Below are 13185 nucleotides of genomic sequence, written 5' to 3'. Positions count from 1 at the left end.
CTACAAAGATTTGACATTTTTAACACATCTGTATTTTAGCGAAGAGCTACATCAGGATTCTCTCTCTCTCTCTCTTCCTCTCTCTCTCTCTCACACACACAGACACACACAGACACACACTCAAAGGTCACTTTGGATTCTGACATCATTTGTGTGTCACTTAATTCACAGTGAAATAGCTCAACTCTTTGAACAGATATCGATGGCTCTGAGAACAAGGAACCTATCGCTGTAGTGATGTGCTGAGTCCACTGTGGAACCACCAGAACGTTTCACTTCATTCTATTCTTCCTCCTCAGCGGAGGCCATTGATGTCTCCATCATCAATTGACTCTGAATGGGACATTTCATTATGTGGACTTCAGTAGCTTAGCAACTAACTTTGTAGCAAAAGGGGAGCTAATACATCCTGGATGTGTCGTTGTACGGAGACGCAGGAGCATTGTTTGGTCCATTATGGCTAAATGAATGTACTTTTCACTTAACAAGGTGGATGCTGTGCTGGAGGTCATGTCATTTACTGATTCTTTTTTAACTTATTTGTTTTCTCATCACATGCACTCATCAAATAGGTACAACGCTAAGGAGACAAATGGAAATTGTGGCTCTGCTTCTATAAGTGCCTATTGTTTGTTTATTAATGCAGGTATATGTGAACTCAACTCAACAAGTGAACATTATATGACAGCTGTTACATCGTCCACGAGAGTAAATTTAGCTCCAACTGTGAAGCACATCATGGTGAAAAAGGGACAGCAGCTGTTAGGTCTATAGGGATTGACGCGTACTTGGAATTGAATGCATTCAGTCCAGAATTATAGCTATTTCACAGGCAGGTGGAGTGGTGCATAAAGGTATTATTATCAAACAGCCAAGAGCGACAGAAGGCTGAAACCTTTTTATTATTCACACTTGAAATCCCATCAGACGTGTCTACCACGTGCCTCCAAGAATACTGGCAAATTCTAATTGTATATTTAATTTATTAAAACATTTCTAAGAACCCAAGAATGGTTAATTGTCAGCACTTACATAGTAGAGAGTTCTATTAGTCCTAATGATCAGTCAGTGCTTCAGCTTACAGTACATTTCACCTGTGATTCACACGTTTATACAGTGCACGTCTGTCTCTGTCACTGACAGAGCTCTCCTGCTCTTAGAAACCCGGAGCTACTGTGTGTGCCAGGCCTAGGGTCAAATTGTTGTGTTTCGGCCATCGTGTAGACTATCAGGCTGTGAACTACAGCTGAAAAATGTCCTTTTCTGACAAAACTTCAACTCAACCGATTAGCTAACTAAGGATAAATTTGACTTTCTTCAAAAGCTGTACAAAGTCTGGAGCCTGAAAAAGGTCAAATCAGCTCCAACCAATCAACACTAACAGCTGTCAAGATGTGACTAATCAACACTCAACACTAACAGCTGTCAAGATGTGACGTGATTCAAAAACCAAATGGGTTCAAAATATAATTTATCCTAAGATCTACCTTTTTAACCCTTCTCAAAGCCAAAACTAATATATTTAATATTTGTTTTTGCAATAATTATACTGGTGCTATTTATGCTTTTGTATACAGTTAGCATAACTTTAATGAACCCTTCTGGGTATAATTAGATATCAGAAAAGACACAATCAAACCCCTGTTAGTGGAGGATATGCTCTAACTGCAGTATAAGCTCAGGGACAGACAGTTTACTTAACATGTAAATTCTGCAGACACGTTACCTTAAGGTAATTTACCTTAAGGTAATTTACCTTAAGGTAATTTCATTGCGCCGACATGACATCTCCACAGGGGCCATGTTCATTTAATGGAAAAAGAAGAAGAGGATTTTTAACTAAAACCCAGTATTAATGACACACTCACATGTGCAAACGTATAAAAGATAATACACATAATGTACAGTAGACACAATATTTGATACAAATAGTAGACTGCAGTATCTTGAAAAGTCAATGGTCTATTTTCTTGTAAAGTAGATGGTGGTATGCCCCTATAATCATTGGTTGTAACACACTATTAAACCAAGATGGTAGGTCCTTACGTTGCCTAGGTGACGTTCAGGTGTTCAAACAGAACGTGGGAAGAGAACAAGAAGCACAGAAGATAAATAGTGCAGTATTTTTGTGAAGAAATGTTTTTTTTGAAGATAACTATTTTTTGGAGCTCATATTGTAAAAAGAACTCATGAATTATTTCATATTGTGAGTTGGGTTTATCGTTACATCTCTCGAAAACACCAAAACACACAAATTCCGACTGCTACTTCATTAATATATTCAATTTGAGTAAAACAATAATTAGAAATGGGTAATTTGTGATGTCATCTGCACTTAAAGGTAATTGCCATCTGAGAAGGGAGTGAATGGAAAATGGAGGGATGTGCATGTGTAACTCCGTGCCTTGTGTTTATCGTCTCAACTGCCTGTGGGAAATGTGTTAATTGCACACTACACAGCCTGCATTAGAACAGGCTAATCAGAGGTGAGAGCGTTCCTGAGGAAATTAGTAATTTATTTGTAAAAATAAAAAGTAACAGGAAGCATTTTCAGTTAATAGGATATAAAGTAATCGACTTGTTGTTGTGGCCTATGTAATAACATCTGACTAAAAATAGGTTATGAGATTTTGAAGGTTCCCTCTGAGCTGTCACGACGTTAACTGCCTCGATGACTGACCCAATGTGTCATGTTTTATTAAACACTGAGACACCTTCCACCTGGTAAATGAGAGAGCTCATCAACCTTCAATTAACCTTGCAGTACTTGATATCTGCTGCTGCTTCCCTCCTGCAATCACAGGTATGGATGAATGCAGGGTCTCTTCACAGTTTCACCGGAGGTCAACATCTCTACTAATCAGCTCTAATCACTGGCTTTCCTTGACTTCATTGAACTGAATGTGACTTATGTGTTTGGACATGCACTAGATTTGGTGGAGGTACATTTGACCTACTTATTTTTTGTCACAGTATTTTACATAGCGACTACATGCAAACAAACTTAATTTATATAAAAAAGGTCTTTGATACATTTAAACATTTCCAAATCTTTATTTTTATAATTTGATTTAGTTTCTATTATGTATATTATATATTTGTAAAATGGTAAAAAAAAGTATATATGTATATCTGCCCAGTTGTCTGGTGTCCCTCAAGATTCAACTTTTTTCCTAAACTTTTTTCCCCCATAAACGTTTTTAGAACATTCGGATTTCAGAACATCAATAATGTCGTCGATTTCCATGAGCAAGGTCGCATCCATGACTGGATCATTGGTTAACCCACATCTGCTGTCATACACGGTCCCAATAATGGAAGACTTCCCCTTGTTGTTTATATTATTGTAAGGCAATTTATGAATTCTACTGGTGAAAAATTCTTTATAAAAATTCTTTACTTATTTATGCTAATATAAAATGGCAAGACTTTAGGGTTAATATGTTTCTTGACATGAAATATGGTAAGATTATGAAGGATACATTTTTAATCAGCAGAAATTCAACATAATGCCTCGATTTAATATTTCATGTATTGCCCGCAGCTATTAAGTTTAATGATCTTTCTTTTCATGAGATTGTAGACGTTTGTTTCAATTGAAATGAATAGCTGTTGGCATGTTTCACTGTTTAAAATCTGTGACAGTGTTTCCTGCAGTTGCCCGGGGTTATTGGTGCACCTGCCATCGGACTCCACAGTTCTGTTTTGTTCCTGACAGATAACAACAGCCTGGCCTTGGGTCCCATCATTATGTGTTGTCTCCACTGCAGGGTTTGATAAGGTCTGAATAAATGATAAATTTTCCACACAGTGGACGAGTGGAAAGGCAGACAGTGCTCAACCTTGACAGGTTGACGTCCACCCACAGAGGCTTAACTGAGGGGAATCCCCCTGTTGACACAGTGATCTGGCCGGGCTTAACTGATGGTTCGATATGCTGGTAAAAGCATTAGCAATTAACCAAAATTCCACTGACCAAACAGTGTGAGTGTTTGACTTTGCCCATGGTTACTGTGTAAGGCATTTTACATCTGAAATTTATTTTTCAACCAGTTAAAAGCAGAAGGATGACGTCTGTAGACAGACTGGCCGACAGTCTCACCTGGCCCTGGAACAAGAAAGTCTTAGATGCACCCACCCACACCAGGATCTCTCCTCTACACTCTGTAGTTAAAGGTTTTCACGTCATCGAAGCATCTCAGGCTTAAAATACCACCTCCACACCTGGTATGGATTTCATGTTTCACCTGCAGGTCAGACAGACAGCTTGGGTCGGACCAGTCTCACTGGCTGACTTACACAATAGCCAGCTTAATGTTATTGAGGACATCGGCTTCACCAACATTTTCATAGCTACGTCTCACACCTCTTACTAGGAAATTGTGTTGTCTGTGTTTGGGTAATTTGTGACATCACGATCACCTGTGTCCTGTGACTCCCTGTTAATTAGTCTGACTCGTCTCACCTGGTTCCTCGAGTATATAAACAGTTCTCCATGTCGATGTCTGTGTTGGGTCGTTGTCATTCCCGTTTAAGATCACGCAGGTCTGTTCTCTTTGGCTTTCTGCTGTGTATTTCCTCCTGAGAGACCACTGTATTCGCTGGGTCAAAAACAAACACAGTTGTAGCTTATAATGCCAGGTGAAAATGTATGTACCACCAGGAAAGCATTTATGTCAGGTTTTGTTTGGTAACTATCAGCTCAGACAGGGAGAGGTAAAGTCTTTTCCCTGGAGGCCATCTGCACTGGTGTACTGATGAAAACACTTAATTAATCCCTCCTCTGTCATTCTGGCAATTCAGACAGAAATCCTCTTTAATCTTGTCTGTGAATTGAACAGGGGAGGCCGTAGGTAAATCCTCTGGAGCTTTGTAAATTATCCACCGTGAACCCTAACGCTGCATCTGCTTCGTGAGGGCTGGGTTTTTTGTTCACTTTCTTTGCGAATAAGTAATCCAAATCATCAGACTTCAGCGCTTTTGTCTTTTGAAGGAGTTCAGATCAGTGTGGATGGTGATGTAACATGTAAAGATAATTCATTAGGACCGGAGGATATGAAAGGGCAGATTAGAATTCTGTAGACGCAATCAATCAGCTCAACCACCTTTGTTCAACTGCGTCATAGAACCAGGAAGCTACAAACAGCTCATTCTGAGTCACAACTCATTCGAGGTAAATTCCCCAGACAGAGCCACATATATAACTGAAGTCTGGCAGGAAATCGGCGTGACGTGTGAAGAAACGATGTTGTAAGGAGTCACATGTTAGATGTTGAACATACCAATTTACAAAAGATAGGACCATAAAACATGTCAAACTAACTTAATTTACTAAATCAGATTGACGTAATATGCTGTAATTGTTTTATTTCTGTTATGTTAATGTCGTTTTTTTTTTAATCCACTTGTATGAGTTTCATACAAGTGAAAAATCTGGATTTGCTGTTATTTTCCAAGTATAAAACAAGTTACTGCAGGCAAACCTCGAACACACCACCTGCTAATTAGATCATATCTCCATCCCAATAGATGTTCCATTAGGTAATGCCTCACAATAACAAAATATCAGAACATGGAGGCAGCAGCCTGCCAAGGTGATGTATGGGGACAAAAGCAGGGAAAAAAAAAATTAATCACTCCAATTGAACCAAACATAAACGGTCTGTGTGTGGAGCTGAACTCCGAGGCCCATCTCCTGTGTAAATATTAGATTTTCTCTGCATTATAAAAACACAACTGCGTCACTACTATTGTTCTTGACTTCAGGGACATGAGGGTAACTTGGTTAATGCTGTCTGTCTCAGTCTGTGATGTCACCGAATGGCTTGGTCATAGCATTAGTCTGTCACAGACTGCTTATTATTTTACAATTTATTGTCATATTTCTCATTTATAACAAATAACATTGGGGTTGCAACCTCTTGTGGGGTTTTCTGGATTTCAAACGGGGTCACTGTAGAGGTCTAGTAATTGATAATAAAAATACTGATAAAATATTTTTTCTACTAATTATTATTCATTTTATCTTTGGATTTGCAACACACTCTAACAATTGTTTTTTTTTTTAGTTTTGATATATAAACTGTGTGCTTGTCGCTGTGTCAGACAGACGTCCCCTGACATTATTACGTTTTCTATGAGTGGTTGGGCTAGAGCAGTGCAGTGGTAGGACCCTCGCCACTAGAGGTTCTGGTATCAACACCATCTAGTCCCCAGGTTTGGTTGCATCCCAAGGTCGTGCCACCCTGATAACGGAAGGAACTAAAAAGAATTCTAAATGCGATTCCTAATTATCACTCGTGCTTTTTCAATAGAAACTTACAAAAACGAGTGACATGACCCCTGTCACTGTCAGAACACCAGGTCATATTATTGTTATTCTATTAAGAACTGCACAAAGCCTTTATGCCTAAATAATAAAAAGTGTTAATGAAGGGTTTTTTAGGTTGAGCTGTAAAGAGTTTTGCAATAGATTTTTTTTTTGCATTTCCTGATTTACTGCCTTCATTTTGTGGCGTGTTATTTATCAAGTGAGATTCTTTGGTAGGAACTGTTTTCCCAAAGCCGTAAATACTGATTACTTCTGAGGCAGTTGTGCCCAAGAGTCTTTCTGTGGCGATGCTCCTGCATTGCACACAGAATGAGACGTGTTATTGTTTTAATCAGCACCAGACATGATAACAAGCTCCCTGCATTCGGTTAATCACATTCTGACCTGAGAATTGAAATGCAATCAGTTTGGAGGTTTTCTCTGGTCATCGTGTGAATCTGTGCACAGGCCCCTATGAAGAAAACTAAGTGTAACAGTCTGTCACTGCAAATGACTGGATAGATCATTGTTTATACTGTTGGCCCAAAAAAATAAGGAAGCTGACTGATAACATTTATTACATCCGTGAGGAACTTTTTACAACTTTAGTTCTGTTCTTTCACAAGTCATCTGTTGTTAACGCATTTAAATTATAGCATTTTTTTCACATCATTGTTTTTAATCCGGAAATAGTTGGAAAAGTGTTCTCGGTTCAGAACATGTTTTTATAAAGCACCAGTAAATGTCCATGGATCTAAAACAGATCCCTCAACTGTTTTTATTGAAAGACGAACGAATCCAGAACCACATGTTGAATGCCAACAATGTTCTTCTGGAAGCTTGTGAAAGGAAAATGTCGTGGGACAGACCTTTACTGATACTTTTTAAATGTTTGTTTTGACTCCTCACCTCATCTGCTTCTGCCTTATCCTAATAGCATTAGCTCATCACAGCTAATATTCATAATTTCCCAGCAGTAGACATGATGCTGCTAAATTAATCTGCGTTACACTCATTTAAAAATCTTAATCATCTTAAAAATCTTTCAGTTTCAGAGACAACGCCTCGGAGCTGCCGACACATGTCATCAGTGGAGGTGACTTCCTTTGGTTCGCACCCCTGCTAATGTGTGTGTTATCCGAGGTGAGTTGTTAAATACGTTCATGCTAAAGCTGGTGGCTACAAAGATAGCACAGAGTAGTATTTGACTTTGTTTAATAACCAATAACTCATCGTCCAGTCTCTGTGGTCTCTGATGTCTGGTACTGTACGCAGTACATTCAAAATTAGATTCACATTTGTTTTTCATTAACTGCAGTAGAATATAAATATCTTTGTCCACCGCAGCTCCTCATCAATAACAGAATACCTACTTTATTGTAGTTGGTCAAATACACTAAAAAATATGCATTTCTTTTCTATCGAAAAAATAATCCTGTATTCACTTATTATATAAAGAGATATTCAAAACATTGGTTAAAATATTGGGCTAATATCTCATGTGTATATGCAGTATCAATATCTCAGTGTTGTCATGTACCAGGGAGAACAGGGATCAAGTGAAAAGAAAGAAGAAAAGAAGTTTTGTATTTTCAATATGTGGTTGTTTGTATGATACGCTTTCGAGACGAGGTTTAAGAAGCTCAGTGCATTAGAGCTACAGAGCAGGCCTCTGATTTGTTGCCATGGTGATGAGACTACAGAGAATGGGAATGTGCCGACTGTATGTGACACGTGGTTTACCTACTCAGGACAGTGTCTCACATTATTACTAGTCTACTTAAGAATCTGTGGTCATTATGGAAACCAAACCCTGGTGCTAATAACACAGAGGTGTTTCTGTTGAAGAAGTAATTGCACTATGGCATTAAGTGCTAGCCTGTACAAATGAATGGTGGCAATATAACGTAGCTGCCATGTGTTTGTGTCAAAACGACTGCAAAACACTTTTCTCGCACACATTTTCTCAACGATTTCTCTCTGCTAATCCTCAGCTTAGCTCTGTTTACATATAGATACATTTTTCTAAAAAGCCACCAAACCACCGAAGACCAAACGTGAGCATTCAGCTCATTTAATCTTTATTGATTCAGTCTTTTATCATATGTGCTTCTCCAAGGGCTGTGGGACAGAACATTTCACTGTTATCTGTAAATTATCAGGACACCAAGACTGAATACTAATGAGCCGCGGCTAAAGAAACTCATGGACAGCCGACATTTGCACGGGTCATTGGTCGTACTTATGTACTACATAGACACTGGATACCACAGACAGTCACTGATCATCTGCTGCATCTTTACTGACACTGTACTATCCTCGTATTCCTCATTTAATAGATTGTCCAAACAGACAAAAATTATTTAATGTACTGATTAAGTACTTTAATCCATCCATCCATTAGGATTTAAGTTTAAATTTAAGTTGTGTAAAATATGAAAAAAAAGGTGGATGAAATCCCATCCTATTTGTCAGAATTGAAAACTTATATTTTCATTATATTTTTTGTATATCATTTGTCTATCTCTATAGAATGTTTTAGCAGGATCTGTGGTTGCAACTTGCTGCTGTCAACATACTGTAAGACAGGACCAAAAAAAAGAAATTGCACATACTGTAGTGTATTTCTTGGAAATAAAACTGCCGCTTATATTATGATTGTACAAACCATAAGTGTGAGAATACATGAGAATTCAAGTCAATTACTTCTTGTTCATCTGCTGCTCATCACAATAGATGTAAATTAATATTATTAAAAACAAACCAACATGCAGGGCTGCAGCTTATATTCAGTGCAGCTGACATGCCTTGTTAAACACCAATTGAAATTCACTCTAGGCATTTTTCACCATCTTGCTAATGCATTCCTGAAACTAAGACAACAGGTTTTTATGTATTTGTGACTGATCTTGGGAAGCAGCATAGCCCCCTTGGACAAGAGCACATACTACTTTACAATAAACAAAACAGCACACACAAAACCCCCAACAACCAGTTGACGTACATATGATGCTGCGTCTTCCAAGGTGGTTGGAGCTAATGCATGGTGTGTATTCATGGAGCTTGTCTTATTCCGTTCAGCAGCATCAGCTCGTCTGTTCATACCAATATAACAGTTATTGCAACCAATGTAATGAACTGAATTCTATTCCGAGGTCGCACATCAAACTATTCAGGGTCATACAGCTCATTTCCCCCTTTAATTTCCACCATGTATCATACAGAGTTGTCTGGTATTTCAGTCATTAAACTGTAGCGTTGCATTTGTGAAACGTCCAAACATGATCCAGTGGGAACATTTTATAAGAACAACTGACATTTAGAGCATTATTGGAATGGAGTGGACAGATAAAAAAATTTAGTGAAACCTTTTATTCAAGCCTTTTATTTCTTCCCAGATGCTAAATGATTTAGTTTAAGTGGGTGAGTGAATTCAGCAATAACACGTGAGGCGTGACAAATATACACAGGTTTTTGTGTTAGGCTGCATGAAGAATGTGAGGCTGCTCAGCAGCCATATGTGCTGTGATTCATGCCTTCTCCTGACGCGAGAGGAACCTTTACACAATTCCATCACTGTCATGTTGATGTCACTTCAGATTTTCCTTTCCTAATACCATTTCATCACAAAGCACCTGAACATATTTTCTCTGCAACCTCTGCTCCAATCACTCGTGTGTTAAAATGCATTTATTATATATCACATCTTGTATTGTTTCTTATGCTGCTTCAGTTTTGAGAAGCACGAGGCCTTTAAATGCCAATGGTATTATGCTACTTATTCTTGGAGTGGGGCCTGTGTATTAAAATGCAAATGTGGTATACATTTTCTGGAATTCAATCACTAACAAAATGTCCATTTGAACTTAAAAGCAGTGTTTTTTTTAAAGGTACTGCTTTGGAATAACTTTTAAAAACATGATAATGAAGTCATTGTTTTGAGCCGTTTCTTCTTTTTGCTGATACTTTACTAACTGATGAGAAGAGATTTTTTAGTAATATACACTGTGATAAACTTCTGGCTGGTGTTACCTACAGAGGTCACAGAGTCGACTGATCTTACAAACTTACAGTAATAGAAATAAACAGTAAAATAGTCTTTATTTTCTGACAGGCAGATTTGGAAGCACAGCTCAACCTGATGTTAGTTCACATCTATTCAGCACAGAAGCTTTGGTGAGATGTAGAATCTTTAGAAACGTAAAGCCTATGGTGTAACATTTTTGTTTTATATATGAATATTTCTGAAACTCATTTAAAATAATAATAAACACAAACAAAAATTACAAGATAAAAGAAATGCATTTGGTACAGGTTTCAGAACTTGGTATTTGGTTTTTACAGATTTAAAATGAACACCTGCATTCATATCTTAAAAATGATCAACGCTAACTTATTAATTCAACAACTGATCAAACAACGTTGTTAATAAAAGTTGAATTTGATAAAACATGTTAAAGTAGATAATCAATACTTTTCTGCATACTTTTGTTGTTCCAGGACCCTCGATGCTTCCCCTTTAAATGAAATATTTCTTTCATAATACTAGTGACCCCTGCTGGTGAGTTTTGTGCAGTACAACAGTGGGATTAACCTCACACAGTTCAACCGCTCTGATAGTGTAATCATAATATACATTAGACACAATTGACTGTAATTTACTAAGGTTAGTTGTTAATGGATGATCATTTCGTTATGGTCTTACGGTCTGTCAGAAATGCTGCAGCATTTTGTCACGGAGATGTGAAGGCGGTGTGGATAATTGATTTACGCTGAAAATGACAATCAATTACCCATGTGGCTCTCGTGATTTGTCTCCCACGCTCCCCTTCACTTCCGCCACCCCGCAGCCCCCCGCCCACACACGGTGCAGGAGCCACTGGAACTGAGCTTTCGTTCGTTTAAACTCAACTTCACTGTAGCGCTGACAGGTAATTGTACCGTCACGATACACGGGTGGAAGCTGTACTAAATTGTATGCTGTATTCGGTCTGACACATAATTATACAAAATCAGAAGGAATCAAAGACTCCTCTGTAAATAATAAAAAAGGTCAGAATTATTAGCGAGTTGACCAGTCTTACCAGACGTACAATACTCGTATTTGTGTAATAATATTACCCCTGTATGATTTAAATTTCACTTAATCTTATATTAAACAATAATTTTTGTCTTGTTCGTACAGTGACTTTAAAGATGACACGTGTTTTCTTGCAGCTAATCAACGCTCGACGAACCACCTGGTGCTGATTAGTGCTCCACTTGTACTAGTTAAACTCTGATAAAAGCTATAAAATATACAGGCTAAGATTATATTTTCCTGGACCACAATGGAAATGTGGTGTGTACGATTTAAACTATGTATATCTAACTATAGGTCGCTAATATAATATTACAACGTGGTATTTGACACTAATGTTGACCCAAAGCAGGTATTTGTGTCTTTTTCTGTGTAACAAACGACATATGTGTCGATTATTTGGCATTTATGGACTTTCTACTCTACTCGTTTCTAAACCGAATCTCCATCTTATCGCTAATACTGCCATCTGTTGATCCAAAGTTGAACAACAGCTTATTAAAAACTCGACCTCATATACTAAATTATGAGGCTGAAACTTGTAATGCTGCGACTTTGTGCAATGAAATAACCAGAGGTTTTAAATTTTAAACTTTTCTTTGACTTAACGTCTCAAATGTTTGTTCTTGCATTTGTCGATATTTAACATCATACTTTCCTCTCACAGTGCACAGTATCAAGCTGATAAGGATACTCCTACTGTGGCCACCCCTAAACACAGGAGCAAAAGGGTATGTTGTACCTTATCTGTGTGGCTAAGAAGTGAAATTGTTTACACTTTCATTAATGACCATAATAAAAGGACACCAGACGAAGACATTATATGTCTGTATTTATTTTCATCAGAACACAATTTTAATCCTCGTAGCAGTAGTTTTTCATACTCGAAAAGATCATGACTCGTGAGACCGTTTTATAAATTTTTTCATCAAAGTTGTTTGTAAAAAATTAAAGAAGTTACTTGAACTAAATAATCTATAATATTACAATATACTGGTAGTGTAATAGTAATCATAATAATCATAATAGCAATGATACTTCTATATGCCTTTGAACCATTGTCATTTCTATAATCATAGATCTCTGTTGAACAGGCACACACACACACACACACACACACACACACACACACACGCGCACAACCACAGCCTTTCACAATCAGGTTATGAAGCTAGGGATAATTCTATTGGGTTATTCTCACCACGTTCATTATTTTTAGGATCAATGATTTTGGACACTCAATATACAGAAGAAAAGAGAGAACAGTGTGACATCAACGTAAAAATACACAAGAAAAACCTGGACAAAAGGACATTGTTCAGCATACCAGGGAACATATTTACTGTACAACCAAAAAATATAAGGATGGTCTTCTGCATAGATCCACAAGATAGAGAAACAAACTATTGTGTAAACAGAGAGGCTGAGAAATAGGGCAATGTTTGTGTTTACACTACTAAGTGATGGGTAGGCAGTAGGTCACAGCACGAGGCGAACATTATCAATATTTTGCAGAAAAAAAGGAACACAAAGAGCTTTTGTAGCTGGGTGTTGTGAAAAAAAACCAGACCACGTCCTCGGACTGCTGCAGACCATTATCTGTGATCTGAACTGAATGCTCCACAACATATGGGTCTGCACGATTTCTCCTCAGCATAATGCTCTGAGTAGAAATGACACACCATGATTTAACCTCCAGCCGTACATTAGTGAGAGTGTGTGCATGCCTGCATTGCCAACACAATTAAAATCGAACACTGGTCGAATCAGATTCTGGTAATGTTTGAGTGATTTT

At 37.8% G+C, this 13185-nt stretch overlaps 1 protein-coding gene across 4 annotated transcripts in view; it reads left to right on the top strand.

Moving 5' to 3' along the window:
* The window catches only part of cckbrb (cholecystokinin B receptor b), an 86734-nt gene that overhangs the window by 20425 nt on the left and 53124 nt on the right, over window positions 1-13185 (top strand). For all 4 annotated transcript variants that reach the window (XM_025063613.1, XM_025063614.1, XM_025063615.1 and 1 more), the window contains exons 6-7: window positions 7360-7453; window positions 12058-12121. The gene's annotated coding sequence lies outside the window, so the exon portion shown is untranslated. The remainder of the gene's footprint in view (window positions 1-7359; window positions 7454-12057; window positions 12122-13185) is intronic.

Source organism: Cynoglossus semilaevis, chromosome 16 (genome assembly GCF_000523025.1).
Source record: "Cynoglossus semilaevis isolate Cse_v1.0 chromosome 16, Cse_v1.0, whole genome shotgun sequence".
Taxonomy (NCBI): Eukaryota; Metazoa; Chordata; class Actinopteri; order Pleuronectiformes; family Cynoglossidae; genus Cynoglossus; species Cynoglossus semilaevis.
This window is presented reverse-complemented; position numbering and strand designations above follow the sequence as displayed.